At 27.4% G+C, this 17,830-nt stretch overlaps 1 protein-coding gene across 8 annotated transcripts in view; it reads left to right on the top strand.

The window, feature by feature from the left end:
- Positions 1 to 17,830, top strand: part of LOC107448880 (endothelial transcription factor GATA-2-like) — a 304,855-nt gene that overhangs the window by 136,137 nt on the left and 150,888 nt on the right. For 7 of the 8 annotated variants that reach the window (XM_071187723.2, XM_071187711.2, XM_021147696.4 and 4 more), the window contains one exon: positions 16,639 to 16,732. The gene's annotated coding sequence lies outside the window, so the exon portion shown is untranslated. 8 annotated transcript variants of the gene reach the window in all.

Genomic DNA, 17,830 nt, shown 5'->3' with positions numbered 1-17,830 from the left:
TTTGATTTCTTTTTAAGAAAAATTGTTTAAAATAACTGTAACAAAAGTTTGTACACTTCGTGAATTTCGTAGCAAATGCGGGAATGGTTGGTTGTTGTGTCCATGGACAGTCTACTAGATGGTGCCGTAGACGCTCCAGACAGCCTCTGCTATCTGCAAATAATTGTTCCCAATAACTAATCTGCTATATTACAGCCATTATAGCAGGACACGCGGCTCAAGGGATAGGTCGTTCGCCTTCTAATGAGATGAACCGGGTTCGAATCACAGGGATGGCTGGTAGATTCGAATTCCGCATCCGGCTTGCACCTACCACAGTGCTGCCGTTAAATATCCTCAGTGACAGACGGATCATGGATTAGAGTCTCCTTGCCGTCCGGCTATCCATGAGAGGTTTTCGGGCATTTTCTCCCCTTGTAACGCAAATGTCGGTCAGTTCCATCAAAAAAAATCCACCAAGAAAGCAAATTTCTCCCAATACTTGATCCAGGAGTTCCCTTGTCTTCTGGAGTGGGTACAAAATTACTAGACTACGGAGATGAACATGAATAATCGTAAATCCAAAATAATTGGGCTTGCTGTTCAACGACGGTTATAAAATTATGAAAAATGAAAGCAGGGCAGGCGAAAACGTGATCAGGTCCCAGTTCGGTTTTGAGGCAGTTTTTGGCAATTAAGTGTACGAAATTGTGATGTGGGATATATGAATGCGGATTGATTGGACGAAGTGACGTATTTCCTGCAAATCATGAAGATAGGCAGATTATTTCTAATCAAGAGCTCCGACTCTTTCAGTGCTGAAATCTGTAGAATTTATAGAAAACGAAATTCTGAGAATTTATAAATTGAATTCTAAAAAAGTAATGTTTATAAGATTTCTAACATTTTAAAGAGATCAAAGTAATGTATTTATCAAGTATTGAAGAAAAAATATGACTTCGACCGTAAATAGAGATGTGAACGACATCATGTGACGAGTGTTCATACCAATAGGCATATTCAGAGAGAGGTACCAAGGTAAAACATGTCAATTCATCAAATAAAAAGCATCGATTGGTGTAGCAGTGCCTAATAACAGTATTTATGTACACATCCGATAATGAAAATACATCATATTGAAATCAAATCGCATATAATATATCATTTAGGCATAAATTGCTTAACGAATATAATGACCATTTGGTTGACGCGACGCTGGACTCACGGGAGTTCAAATCTAGCCGGCCGAAGACTCCCCATAGTAAATGGTGACTGGTGCACGTTAAATCAGTCGAGTCACGAAATCCTCCATGTTCCCATAACGAATTAAACCTCTGGGGGTACTGGATTGGAGAATGATCGTTCTCTAGTTCAAGTCAAAATTACGATGCGTGGATGAATGAATGTATGCGGGTGTGACGTGTGAGTGTGACAGAAGTCGAATTCTTAGCCATAGATGGCGCCACTGGAAAACAAGAACTATCGCACCCTTGCCTTAATGATCTACGACGTCAACAATGACCTTTTCGTTTGGAATAGTGAAGCCAATTTTTACTCTTGTGCCCTTAAACTTATGATTTTGACCATTTTAACAGCTTCTGGGTTTCTATCGATCGTAAAGACAATGCTAAAAATATTAAAAATAAACAAAATTATTTTGTTATAAATATGAAGGCCTAATATCGTAGAGATTGCGTTTGCACCTGCTCTATTTAAGTTCTTGCTTGAAAAAGGTTTGTTCGCTAAAATTTATTTAATTTTGTTTTGAATTTCGTATTGTACCGGCATTTCATTATTTGGATAATTTGTAAGTGTCTCTTTATTTTCTCAAAATAGATATTTGTTGTAAAATCTTTAATGACATTAAATGACACTTAAAATCGTTAATTGCACTTAAAATTAATTTCTAATTTAATTTGATCACTGATTTGAATCAGTTGATTATAATCACCAAAGTGAACTGATTCTATTGATTCGAATCACTTAGATGAACTCTAATTCTTGATGCCATTTAGTTTTCAAAAAGTTTTACTGTAGGCAAGATACATTTACGTCTCTGGCCAACTTACAAACGACAAAATTTGACTCCTAATCTTAGGCGAAATAAATATTATGCAAATATTCTAAGCAAAAATTTAAAAAAATTCCTTAAAAATGAATTAAAAAAAGTGTTTTGTATATTTATTTTAATTATATTGTTTTGTATAATTTAAGCTCTCAGTAGCAAATTCTTACTTAAAATTCCGAAATCGCTGACATTTTAAAAAGTGAAGTTTTAAGCCCACAGCAGCACCAAGAAGGAAAACAAGAGCGAGTCTAATTAAATAATAAAACAATTTTCACATTAAAAAAAAAAAGAGGGTAAAAATGTTGTAGCCTTACATAAACGACCGTAGTATTCTTCTTCTTATGAGATCAGACCAATTATAAACGCATTTGAAAGTACGCGTAAAAAAGTAGTTCTTCTCTTTTCAATCCTTGTTAGTCTTAATTGCCAGCCAAGAAAATCACTTGAAAACTGGTCTATTCATCCCTAATTTATTTTTCTTTCTTTTAATTCTTCCTTTTTAAAAGAAGCGCGGAGCAACGTTCAAAAAGCCGTTAATTATAAAGAAAGAAGGTAAACTAGTTAAGGCCACACGCAGGTTCGTCATCGTGTGCTTCCTGAAACGGTTTTCTATCTAAAAGATCGATATAGTTTCATGACAAATTTCAAAATTAAATAACTTTTTTTTAATTGTAGAATGGAAAATAGAATTATTTTAACTTCAAATTCGTATCTCGTAAAAAAAAAAAAAAAGAATTATACTTTACTAAAATATTTGTTTGCTTTTCATTGAAATTTAAAAAAAAAAAAAAAGCTTTTTGTGAAACTATTTTTACTTTTTGTGAACTTAAGACGGCGATACATCATGGGAAAAACTCTTCATTGCAAATTCTGTAACACCTCTATTGAACTCGTACTTTGAAATTTCAATGGGAGTGAAAAGTAAGTTCAGATTAACTTAGAGTAAACCATGATGTTTCAAAGGCAGAATTTTTTTTCAAAATATCAAAATGCAAGCAAATTATTAGTAGATAATTTTCCACTGAGTTGTTCTAAGTAATCTACTCATGACTTGTTTGCGTTTTGATAATTTGAATTCTTTTTAAGCATTTAAATATTCATGGTTTACTCTTAAACTTATCTGAAAAAACTTTCTCTATGCTTTCTATACTACTTAAATAGATAAAAGAGAATTTGCCATGAAAGATTTTCACAGTATAGAGCCCACTTAAGACTGATTTATAACTTTCTCTTTATTATTTAGAAAACACTTATTAGAATAAATTTATTGCTCACCAATGACGAACTTAAAAAGGTTGCTGTTAAGTTAGAAAGTTCATTTTAATAGTGATACTGAAATAAGCCAAATTTATAAACAGCTTTAAAGTGCTTCTGTTGTATAGGTTTATTTTTAAATAATCGATAAACATTTCAAGAACAATGATAAAAACAGTAAAAATTAAAAAAATTCCTTCTCAATTCTTAGAACTAAAAGTGTCAGAAAAATGACTATTTTGACTAGTCTGAATATAATTTTAAAAAAATAAATAAATAAATAAAAGTAAATAAAAAAAAGCTGAAGTACAAAAATACTTGTTGGTTCAGCATAAAGTAATCTAGTTTCAATTCTTCAAAATTTCGTTTTTCGTCTTCTGGATAAATTTGCAAGCCATGGGCAGAAACATGGATTTTAGAACTTAACAAATTTGTGTAAAAACTATTTCTTATAATAAACAATATAATATAGTTAAAAATACGATTTTATATTCTTTATAATATCTACGCAAATTCAAAAAAAAAAAAAAATATTTACTTTTCTAGAAATTATCCTGCCGAATATTTGGCCGATCATTCTATCAACTGAATTTTTGACGAAAGGGCCAAATACTCGTTACATCCCCAGTTTTAATGCAATATTATTGCAACATGAAAAATTCGCAAAGTGGCAGGAAACGTGAATTTTTAAACTGCTCACTGTTAGTAATTTAAATTTAAATTTTTTGTTGCTTAAGTGATCTTTTTCGGTAAGAAAAAAAAAGAAAACGTTTACTATATAAAAAATCTAATAATCCATAAAAAGAAATAATAAAGTACATTACCAAATAAGTATTGAATTTTTATTTCGAACTATAACTGTTTTGTTTTTATTTGGCTTTTTTTAAAACCTTATAAATTTTCTTCATTTAAAATATTTAATTTGAATTTATATTACTTGAAATATATAATAAATTTTTTCCTACTTTCATTCTGTGAGCATTGCAGTTCTTTTTATTAGGATTTATTTTCAAATAAACTTTTGTATTCCGTGATATAATGAGGAAAAGCATTTCTTTTCTCCAATGTTTATTTATTTATTTATTTTGATCAATTTTTGATGTGATACAAATGGAATTTTTTTTTTAAAAAAAAGCATTAGTTTTATCATTTTTGAATGAATTCTAATAATTAAATGTCTTTACTTTTCCACAAATATATAGCTAATTTTAAATATATATTACTATATTTGCCACCAACATGTCTAAATACATGTGCTGCCCTTCGTTACTCAGCCTGCTTTGCAAGTGTCCCTTCACTCAAAAAGGTTATGCACCCCTACTTACCTATATATATCTATCTATCTATATATATATATATATATATATATATATATATATATATATATATATATATATATATATATATATATATATATATATATATATATATATATATATATATATATATATATATATATATATATATATATATATATATATATATATATATATATATATATATATATAGATAGATAGATAGATAGATAGATACATAGATAGATATAGTGTATATACTATAATACTATAATATATACAGAATATATTTTTTATCTAATTTGAAACCAATTTGCAATGCTGCAAGACTTTTCAGAAATGAAAAAAGAAGAAATTTCTATATTTTAGAATTATTGATTCTCTTGAGATATTGTGAAAATTGCAAGTTATATATTTTTACTTTTTTTATATTTCTTACGTAATATTAAAGTATTACTGTTTTATCTACAACAAGCTGCGTTTATTTTGAGTAAATATTGTTAATGATAAATAAATCATTGTTTTTCTACCTTTTCTGTAAGTTTTTACAAGAATCCGCAGCTTTTAGAAACATTGCAAAAAATATTTTGAACACACCATCAGAAGAAATATACCCCAAAAATTAAATAAGAATAATTTAATTTGAACAAAATAATCTTTGAAAATATTCATGTAAGCTCTTCAGTTAAGGTTTCATAAAACTAAGCTGACAAAGCATAAAAAATTATTTTAAAACTTCTTTTCGACTTTCTTTTTAGACTTTTAAAACGTATACACTTTTAAAAAAAATTACAAAATTTTAACTTTAAAAAAAAAATAAATTAAAAAAGACACAATAAAAATATTAAAAGAAAACGGTCTGTGTGTTGTGTGGGTTAGGATAAAAAGACAGAAATAAACTGATTTTTTTTATTTATTTTAATTCTTGCATAAATAAAAATAAAAAATTAAATTTTTTGATTTATATGACTTTTATCAGTTATTTCAATAATAAAATGACACCAGGTTTCGAAGTACATGTACCCTACACTGATATTTTTGTATTTCAGTACTACTGCTCAATGTTTTTGAATCAATGTTAAAGAAATATTCCATCAAATTACGCTTTATTTTGCATTTTCTAATCATTTCTTAAATTAATAATATATTTTCAAGTATAATACAGCGATTATATTAATGCACATAAATTGCCTATTTTAACTGTTTACATTAGCAAGATTCATTTAAATGTACCATCGATATGATCATGTGTAGATAAAATACGAAAAGGGGATTTCCCATCACTATCACATACTTAACATTTAGTCCGATGTGATGCTTTTATAGGAAATATTCATCAAAAGATTGTTTTTTTTTTCTGCTTTGAGAAAATAGTCTCCAACTCTTTTTTTTTTCAGACGGGTCAAGACACCCAAATAGAATAAAAGAATGAAAATACGGAACTTGTGAGCCGCCTTTTTTTTCTTTTGTTTTCGATTTAATGGTGGTTCTCTCTCCGTTTTGTCGATGGCTAATGAGGAATTGTTGTTCCTATTTGAAAAGGGAGTCAAAAATAACTCACCAAAGCAGTAATTGGCGGTGCACTCCTTTCGCGACTAGAGGTCGAATCTCGCCAAGTGTATAATACTCTAAGTCTTTTTGCAAAGAATATTAATAAGAAAAAAAAATATCCTATAGAGGAATACTTTTCAACTTTCTTGGTCTTCTTTAATTTTTCTCACCCACCTTGTTTCTCCGGGCCGTCTACAGCGAGACAAAAGATCTATTGATGAAGGATTTTACTTCCTATGCTTTAATGGAAAATCTTTTTTAGTCATTTGTGAACGACGAACTATTTGAAATTGTGCTCTGCATGTTTACATTCAATAAAAGCTTGAAATGAGTCAATTTTTTTGTTTTCGTATATTTTGTTCATCTACAGTCAAACTTTTTTTAAAAATAAATTATTTGCTTAGATGTTATTTAAGTTTTCATATTTGTTTTAAATAATAGTTGATGTCATTTGTTCACCAACGCAATCAAGTGAAACGATGATTGTAATGATAATATTAATAACAGTATTATTAGCAACTTCATATTATGCGTGTTCCGTAAGAAATTTTGTTCTAGAAAATGCTTACTATCTAACTAGCTGTTTTTTTTTTTTTTTTGGTGCCATATCATTTTTCAAGTTAATTTCTGTTTGTTTTAGCATACAAGACATTTACTAAAATTTATGGAAATTCGTTGGAATATTAAATGTATCATAATCTATTTAATCTTCAGCATAATGTATTATTATTCTCTTATCAGTCCCAGTTATTTAAATCTGAAATACCAAAGCATGAAAAAAAATCTTAAAATATAAAATTCTCAACCTGAATAATATAAATAAATCAGTTTTGATATCATGCTATTTTACTTACCATAAAAATTAGACTTTTACGAACAACGTGTATAGAAAATAAAGTTTCTTTTAATCTAGAAATTTTAAAATATGAGCGTTATACTACATTATAAATAAAAATTCTGGTTTGATATTAAAATTCAGTTACTTTCTGCAAATCTGGATTGTACAACTATGAACATTTTTATATAGTTCTGTCTTTAAAAAAAATTAAATATGCACTTAAGGGATTTGTTTTTGGTTTAGGGATCCTTTATTTATAAAAATTAGCTATTCTTTTATTTTTGAAAATTATAAATTGTGAAAAGGAAGAAAAAAAACTGAAGAACTAATTTGCATTTTGCCGTTTGTAACTTCACGTATTATGATTTGAAATATCAATGAGCCATCTGTCCTGTATTGTGTCGGAATTTGTGACATTAAATTGAGCGGTTGCGTGTAAAGTGCACAAAATAAAAAAACGGATCACTCTGAATAACTTTTGATCTAATGATCGGTTCTTCCGCTCTTGAACTCAGTCTTAATGGTTTGAAGCGGTGACCTCAAATATGCTAATTGCTTGATAGAGCCGATATTTTAAATGACGAAATCAGGCAAGAAGAAGAGCACTTTCTCTGAATAAACAAACCTTCTTTTCGGCGGATTTGGATTTCTGATTTCCAAAAATTTTACTGCAGATTTTACCAAGCTAAAACAATTAAGTTAAAAACAATTTTATTGAACTTCTTTATTCTACAGTTATGTCGAAACCGCATTATGCCGTATAAAAACAAAAATTTTCTATAAATTCTTCGGCAAATTCTAAAGGAAACTAACGAGAACTTCTATACAGGGTGGAAAGAACATTAAAGTAATAAATGACCGATTCTAAGGGTGTATGAAAAATGGAATGTCGGTGCAGCCACAGTAGCTTGAAATGTGTCCGTTGTTGTCTGTAACGGCCTTGATGAGCTTTCTGAGCCATCTTTTATTCTTTCTCTACCACAAACTCGAGAGCTTGTCATCAACTAGCTTAAAATCTGAACTAAACCCTGGGATAGGATATTTCAGATTATTCTTTTTCTTACATCCCTCTAATTCTATCCATCTTATGTAATAGGCCCACTTTTTTCTTCTTGAGAATTATTTAACGAAGAATATGGCGTAACCAAGAGACTTGTCTTTGACTTTGACCCCGCGGGGTTTCAAAAAGTTCACTTTCCGCGAGTGCTGAAACGAAGTATAATTTAATTCGCTGTCATGGTTTACGATGGATATTATTTTACGAAACGATAATTTTTGTCTTTTTAATTTTTGGTTGGAATTACACTCAAATAATTATAATGCAGTGTGCTCCCGATATCCCGATTCTTATGTCGAGGAATTTCTTTTCAAAACCTCGTTATGTCGAATTTTTTTTTCAAAATAGGAAAACAATTTTTTTTGGAAAAATCACACTGTAAGTTTATTGAAAACTAACCCTTTTCTGTTTAATGCATAATTCTTTCGTCTTACTTTTAAAAATAAAATTATCATTGTTGTATTTAGACTTATAGTCAGCTATCACATACCTATTTAATAGTAGTCTTCTTACTTTCTAGCACATATTTAGTTCTGAACTTGTTATCTCAAAAACTCGCTATATCGAAATTCTTTTAACCTCCCTTCAACTTTGAGATATCGAGAGCATACTGTATTTTGCTAATATTTTTATGCAACAATATTACATAACATTCTTAGATTTCTCTCGAAGTTTAACAAAAATATTTATTTAACTAAAGTATTATCCTAACTATATTCTTTGGATTAAGTTCATTGATCAGAATTCAACTAAATTGTTTATCTAACAACATTCTTCAGCTATTTAATGCTCATTGATTTTGATCAGAATTTCACTAAAATATTTATCCAAATTATAAGTTCAACATTCTCAGAATATTGTTTCACCGTTGAACCATAATACGGGGGGGGGGGGAATCGAACCATAGTGTAATCATATTCGACAAGCACTATAATATGGTACTGCTTAGTATAATATTAAGGTTGCAGGGGAGTGAGCGGTATTTAAGGCTCCTTGATTTCCAACATTATATTATTCAGAAAAGAATAGAATAATACTCACAACATTGCTACTTTTTTAATTCATTTTTATTGTTTTTCAGAAAGGTGAATTAAAATAGGATATGCAGTTTTTCAGGAATGATTCCCAAATAAGATTTTTGAAAACTGGAAAAATAAAAATTTAACAAAATTAAAAAACTAAGCAAATTAAAAAGGGATGCTAAAAATGTAAGTCAAAGAAGCATACAAAATAGTATACTAAATTTGTTACTAGATTTTTGGTTAAAGAAGATTTATTACTTTATATATATTTGTATATTATCTGTAAATGAATATTGATTTGTTTTTATTTTATGTATTTTGAAGCCGATTTATTTTGATAGTTTCATAATTTATTTCATTTTATCATTTTCAATACCTGCAAAAATTCATTGAAAGTCAGTATTAGAAATTGTGTTGATCGCATCAGTTCATTCAAAACATTCATAATTCGAACCACTGATTTCAACAATAAATAATTTCGCAAAATTTAAACAACCATATTTGATTCAAAGACACCAAGCACTCTGATTTTATTCATTTTTTCATAATCTTGTTAAAATAAAATAATTTATTTTGATCAGTTCCAGTCTATTTAGTTTATTTATTGATAGAAAACTGAAACGTTAATCATTTTATTCGAGTCAGTTAATTAATATTCCTTTATTAAAGAAAAAAGTGAGATTTAATTATTAGGAATTAATGATTCACTTTCCACTAAGTTGGATACTGATCAGGATATTACTCAGTACGATATTGAACTGTGATTTGAATTCTTTTTTTTTCTCTAATACCATATAATTTATTCGTATTAAGTATTATAACCAGTTGATTTCTATCAGTTGATTTCAATAGGGATTCATATAACTCTCTCTTTTTCTCTCTCTTTTCATTTTCTAATCAATTCATTAAATTCGAGATTAAAATGCTTTTCAAGTCACACATAAATAATTTAATTATGAATAACTTTTTGAATGTATTGATTCATATCACAGGATCAAATAAACTTGTTCAAATCACTAGATTATTTTATTATTTAATTTATTTGATAGACCTAAAATAATTTTTTTTTCAATTTGAGTCAGTTCGATTGTTTGATTTGGATTATCGATTTATGTTTGATTATTTAAACACTGATTCTATGAATTTGCATAATTGGCTAAGCCATTTGAATAGATTAATTCCATAATTATTATCGAAATCCGTGATTAAGTTTAAATTGCAATTTAATCCTGCATTTGCTTTTATTAAAACCTTGATTCGAAAATGCTATTCGATTCGATTCAAACCACAATCTGAATCATTCAGTCGATGTGCGAATCATTATAAGCGTTCAATTCGAATTGTCAAAGTGAAATGTTTTGTTTGATGCGAACCTTAACTCAATAATGAATCAATACATAACATAGCTTTTTTATTGACCTCAAATGAATCTTTTCAATGCATCCCTCTTGTTCAGCAAGACATAAACATTCTTTATTTTTTTTAATCACTCTTCTCAATTTTACTTCCATTCTAAACGGGCTACCATAGAATATAAACGATCCTATTGGCGCTCGTTACATTTAATATATTCTCCGATAAATTAGAGCCTGAAATCTGTTCTTAATGAAGCCATTAAACTTAGTCGATTCATTGCAGCCTCACTAATCCTTGTCGATCGTGTAAAAGAGAGAGAGAACAGATGGAAAAAAAATTGCTGCATTACAGAAAAAGTAATAATAATAATAACGGCAGCGAGCTAACCTGAAATATACGCTATAATTTAGGGTTAGTTTTGTGTTATGTTTATGTCAGGCCATTCTAAAGGTTAATGACGGCTGTAGGATTACGGAGCATTGATTAAATTATTTGTTCACGTAAAAATTTATAGTGTTAACCTTTTAATCAGGGGAGTCGATAAATTAAAGGATAGTTAAAAGTTCGTATATTTATTTACTACTAAATCAAAATGGATTTGGGATTTAGATTTAATAAATTCTTCAGCTATCGGAAGTGTTTGTTACTTATTATACTTTTATTAACTTATATTATGTTTGTTATTGTTTTATTATTCATATTTTTTTTCTTTCATATACTATTCTTGTGTTTATGTTCAGGAGTGTCGTAGGACTGATAATACGAGATTTTAATGATGGGTAATTTAATTTGAATGACTTTTAGGAAAGGAAACAAGTAAAAAGGTAAAAAAAAAATCATAGAAAGGGGTGCATAACAAAAATAATTAACAGATACGCTGTCGTTTAAATTTAAAATTATATCGAATATTTAATAATGTATTAAAATATTTTAATATTTTGTATTACATTTCAAAAAACTTATATAATTAATACTAATTACAAAAATATTAGATAAAAATTTCCTGCTTTTTTTTTAAAAAAAAAAGCCAACATTTATAAATTAAAGTTACAGTATATTTTAAAACGTTAACAAAAATTTTCATCTAGATTCGATTATAAAGTTTAACTCACTTAAAATTACCTGTATTTAAAAAAAACATGATTTTTATTTCATTTAAAAAACTTCGATTTTTTTGATTTAATTTTTTGTAATTTCTTATAATAGTTGTTTTTTAGGAATAAATTAGATTTTAAGGCCATAAAGCTATGGAATATAGGTATAGACTACCAGCTATAGACTATTATTTTCTAATTAAATATTGTATAATTGATTTTAAAATAGATTATTTGTTTGAAAAATAAAAATAAAACTTTCATTTTTATATTTAGTTACTTTAATAGGAGTTTAGAGTGTCTGTTGTTTGATTAACAATTGTGTAACCTAAGTAATATTAACAAAAAATAAGACTCTCTATATCTGAAATTTTGATCTCTAGAAAACTTTGTTATTTCAGAAAAATATTTTTCCCCTTGGTATTATACATCCACCTTATATTAATTTGAATTTCTATGTCGAAGAGTTTCTTCTCAAAACGTTGCTATGTCGAATTTTTTTTTCGAAATAGATAAGGAATTTTTTCGGAAAAATCACTGTGTAAGTTCGTTGTAAACCGATTCCTTTCTATTTAATGCACAATTGTTCTTGTCTTACTTTTAAAAATAAAATTATCATTGTTGCATTTAGATTTAAAGTCAACTATCATTACATATATATTTATTAGTAGTTATTTTTATCTTTCATGACTTTACTTTTGAGAGTCATATTTTAGAATATATTTATTTTTACTTTCTAGCACATATTTAGTTCTGAACTTATTATCTCAAATACTCGCTATATCGAAATATTTTTAGTGTCTCTTTAACTTTGAGATATCGAGAGTAGCTGCATTATTAAATACTATATTATATTTTTAAATGCTAAACGAAGTTATGAAAGATGTCGAAAACGTAATATAATTTTCTTTAAAAAAATACCATACTCCTGGTGTCTTACAAAAATGCCCAGGTGTCTTTTATAATTTAATACCAAAGATAACATTTTCTCACGCCATTAAAAAATATATATATTTACCTTTTTAAAATTTAATCATTGCTTTAAAGTGCTAATTTTTATTCTTTCTTCCAAAATTATAAACCCTAAACATTATGTGTTGAGGAAAGTTTGATGAAATTAATTAGAAGATGCCATCCAAATATAGGCATTCATAGACCTGTATGTGAACACCTGCATCCTCTGGTGCTGTTTCCGACAATTTGAAGTCACTGTATTTCTCGAGCGGCTGTGCACGAAACAGATCCTTTGAATATTCTAGAATATTTTCGTAGATCGAGCTTGAATTATATTATAGTTCCCAGAATAAAGACGCCGACCGGAAAATAAAAATTGAAACAGTTATTTCCTTATAATCTTATTATATGTGCTTAGTTTTCAATCTTAACTAAATTTGTTAAACTTCTTATTCAGTTTAAAGAAAGTATTTTTGAAAAAGATTAATTAATTTGACCCGTTTTTCAATTATTTTATATTTTTTTAAAGAATTCCAATAAATATTTTATTAGTATTTAGAATTCATTTGATCTCTTAAGGTTTCATTTCATTATTAAGCGTTTTTTATCTAACACAAAAGATCAGAAATATCCTTACTAATACAATCAGATGAATTTTCTATTATTCTGCATCTGCATTATTTGGAGAAGAAGATCATGAAACCTTTTGTGATAAGCTTAATGATTATAATAAAAAAAAATTGAATTCGCATTATTTAAGAAAAATAATACGAATATTTGATAGTCTAATATAATTAGAGGTCTTTAATTAGAGGTATAGGTTATGAAGTATCAGAATTAAACCCCAGACTGCTGGTAAAAATAATCGTGTATTCTTAAATAAAAAGTAAAATTATTCTCGAAGCATTTAAATCAAGAAATAGAAAATGTGGTGTTCAGAAGAAAATAGACATAAGTTTTTTTTTTTTTTTTTTTTTTTTTTTTTTTTTTTTTTTTAACTTAAAGAGGAATGAAGAAATGCAGTAAATATGGCATGTTGTTTTGATATATGAATTTGGCTAAATTTAAGACAGGCGACATTATTTAATGTTTATAAAGACCGTTTTTCTGAATAAATTTGTGAAGTACATCTCGACTGTGTTTTAAATGCTTGTGGTTTTTCATTTTGGACACAAATTAATGAAAATAAATTCAAAAGATAGTATACTTTCGTATTTTTAAAATATAGAAAAAAGAATTATGATTATTAACTAAAGGATTACTTATAGATTATCTCTCTATAAAAAAATTAAAACTTAATATTACTGAATAAGTATTTAAATGTTATAATTTTTTCCTAAAATGATTTTTTTTTTACAATTTTCGTTATATTTCTTTAATAAAATTAACTATTAAGTTTTTCAGGAAAACAAATAGGTTATTTGAACATTGAAACATATTTTTTATGTAAAGTAAAAATTAAAGTTTGAGTTTAGACCGTTAAAAAGGAACATTGCTGCTTTTGTGTCAATTCCATTTTATATAAAGGTTTAACAAAAACAATTTATATTTATAATTTTTGAACTTACGCTTTGTATTTGATTTTTTTGTTTCATTATGTATTTTTGATTGTATCATTTATGATTGTATCATTACAATTAAAGACAATTCCCTAATGCTTGTAAAACTATGTGTCTATATTTATTCAGGTTTTTCAATTGTTAAAGCAATAGGTAAGCCTGAAAAATTATGCGCAATTTAAACTAAATAATTGGAAAAATCGATGCCGATTGCATGATCCAAACAAAACTGAATCTAATAACATTTAATATCGTAGTGTATCAAAAGTGATAGAAATAAATAATAAGTATATAATAGTGTATCAAAAGTTATGGAAATAAATAATAAGTATATAATAGTGTATCAAAAGTTTTGAAAATAAGTAATAAGTATATAATAGTGTATCAAAAATTATAGAAATAAATAATAGGTATATGATAGTGTATCAAAAGTTATGGAAATAAATAATAAGGATATAATAGTGTATCAAAAGTTATGGAAATAAATAATAAGTATATAATAGTGTATCAAAAGTTATAGAAATAAATAATAAGTATATAATAGTGTTTCCAAAGTTATGAAAACAAATAATAAGTATATAATAGTGTATGAAAAGTTATGGAAATAAATAATAAGCATATAATAGTGTATCAAAAGTTATGGAAATAAATAATAAATATATAATAGTGTATAAAAGTTATTATGAAAAATAATTAACAGAATATCACAACCGGAATTGCGCTCTCTCAGAAAATTGGTTCAACTTTAAAAAATAATATGGTGAAAAGTTGCTGTAACTTTAATAAGATATAAAATTTAACCCTATCATTTACATGAAAGGATTGCATCGAGTAATCAAGTTTAAGAAGTACGATAATATGGTCCAACTTAGCAACCATATGAAGATTGTTGAATATTTGAACGATATTATAGTTTCAGACACTATAGAATTTCTAACTGTGTTACAATATTTTTTGAAAACGGTTTAATGCTTAGTGTTGGAGAAAAATATAATTAATTAATCTATATTTTGCAAAATTTGCTTAAATTTAGCACTTTAAGTGAAACCAATCAACGTAAATGACTAAAAAGATTTTCCGTTAATACGAACTGATCTAGTTAAACTTTATAAGCATCTCTTCCGTATCCTTTAACAGTCACCCAAACCTTACACCCTATTTGAATGACATTGCAAACTTGCCGAGTGGAAATGAGAAGAAAATGAAGAAAAACGTTATATTAAAAAAAAGTGACATCGCGCTTGTCATATCAATGACCCTCGCACGGCCTTGTTTCATCGACTTAAACCGCGACAACGAACATAAAGCCTTCGAGGCACCGTTGACCCTGGAGCAGTGGACTAATTACCTCAAATAAGTTTTTGCCGGCTAAATCGCACACTCCTACCGAATTAAAATGAGAAATTCGATCCGACATTCAACTTCCACATTCAACATTTCAAGCGGGATCGAATGTCTCGGAATGGATCAGCAAGAAAACCTTTTTCTTTTGTTATGTGCCTGGAAAATGAGCCTTCCTGTATGTAGCACTTGCAGGTGGATTGATTGGTAGCGCCTTACGTGCCTGGAATGGTCAATCTTCTTGGTGTGACATCTGCTTCCCGCATTTCTCTAGTCCAATTAAAGCCAGCCTTGTTGGGAAGAAATATCTAAATAATGGCCATTTTGCATAGGTTGTGTCTTCTACGAAGGAGACAATTCACAATGGAATGCCAATATGTTTTCGCATCATAGTACAAGCCATCAGTGGTAGTTAGTGTTTTGTAAAGAGGTCAAAGTGTCATATGGTCACTATCTGAGTTGAATTTGTATGAATGTCAATAATCCATATCAGAAGTATTGATTATTAACATAATGCTTTTTGTTGGTGATTTGATTATGATTGATGACTCTGATACGCTAGTCATGCTAAATGAAGATATTTCATTTATGATAAGAAATTAATTCAGTGTCACAAGTAATATGCAAATGGAATAAGTTACAGAATAAATGCTGAACTTTCTCTAGTCTCTTATAGTTTAAGTTTCGCAAATTGTTTTCTAACATTATCAACATATGGGATGCTCTTTTGTGAAGGTAAGAGTTCATTTGAATTTGTTGGCATTAATGAGGTTAAAATTAATAAGGCCCAATGTGGCATTGAAATTATCACAATAAAAAAAGAATTTTTTTTATCTCAGATTTTTAATTCAATTACTATTTGTTTCAGGTATGTCAGGTTTTGGTTTGTTTATTTTAGGTTTTAGTTTAGATTAGGTTTAGGTAAGATAGTTTTGTCAATATGCAGATATATGAGCAAAAAAAAAATGTTTTTGAATGAACTGGAGTTTTTAAAAATTCCAGATTTAAAAGACAAGAAAATTTTAAAAAATGAATTCTTAATGACCGTAAATTAATTACTCGTTCATAGACTGAATAGTAACTCATTCTATTGTTAAAGTTTCAATTTTTTCTATTATTCCACTCATTTAAAAGTGTATAAAATCTTTTAATTAAAATACTAAATTTTTAACAAAATGCTGAGAGATATAATTTTTTTGCCAGTTTAAATGTTTTTAAATATTTATTTACTTTTGTTGGAATTGAAAAAAAAATTCTTTTTATATTTTAGGTATTCTTTTCGGTAATAGTGTATATGAAAAGCTTTGGATTTTTACCTTTAAATTTATGGCTGTGTTTCACAGTGGAGTGAAAATTTATTAGAGGTGAGTGTTATAGATTTATTGGGTAAAATGTACTTATGGTTTTGATTTATTCTATAGAAAGTATAGACTATTGCATCTTTCAAAAATGTTTAATTATTTGTCTATTCCTTTTCCCAACAAAAAATCTTAATTAAATATTATGAAAATATATAATATTATTAATAATATAATATTTTATGAACATTTTTATAAATATTATAAAAATATTATATTATAAAAATATTATATTATAAAAACATTAGATTATATAAAATATTTAAATAAAAAAAATACTATAAATGAAAGATTTTTTAAAGGAAAATACTATTTCCATTATCATAATCGAAAAATTTACATGTATACATAAATACTAACTATAATCATATTCTTAGTGATTCCTTAAAAAAAATTAGTAAAAGCTTTATTCCTCATTTAATATAGTCATTACTATACAAGCAATTACTACAGGGTGGCTACAAAATACTGTTACAAATATTGAATCATTTTATTGTATAAATATTTAATAGAATAATTAAAACACAAATATGACGATTATTATAAATGGAAATTTACCTAAAATTTTTTTTATTCGAATTGACCACCATCTTTATAAATTATAAAAGATAATCTCTTGCTTCATTCTCCGATGGCAGCACGAATCATTTTAAGATTTAATTTATCCCATTCCCGCAATAAAGAAGCTCTGAGATTGGACAAACTTTTGTGCTGCTTAACAATAGACTCTAGAATCCCCCTAACACAACAGATCTAATAGATCAAAATGTTCTATTAAACCAAAGAGATTTTAATTTCTTAACGATTCTTCCTGCAGAAAAGCTATTTAAGTATCAACCTTATCGATTCCATCTTTATACTTATTCTAAATATTTTGCTTTAAACAAAAATCATCTGCTCTGATAGAAAAAGCCACTCACTGGAATTGCAAGAGAGCAATTGCTTTACCAAATGCTTGAAATTAACTCCTATTTTTTGGAGAGTGTTACAGTATTTCCCGGCATAATTAACATAGCGGTATCTATATAAATATTTTACTTGTAAGCAAGTCCATTCAGATTCAGCAGTTTAATTAATCAACTTTGCCTTTGAAGTAATTTTTTG

This window comes from Parasteatoda tepidariorum, chromosome 2 (genome assembly GCF_982258835.1).
Source record: "Parasteatoda tepidariorum strain Cologne lab strain chromosome 2, Ptep-v5.0, whole genome shotgun sequence".
In the NCBI taxonomy this organism is placed as follows: domain Eukaryota; kingdom Metazoa; phylum Arthropoda; class Arachnida; order Araneae; family Theridiidae; genus Parasteatoda; species Parasteatoda tepidariorum.
The sequence above is the reverse complement of the archived record's forward strand: the minus strand, read 5'-3'. Positions and strand labels throughout refer to the sequence as shown.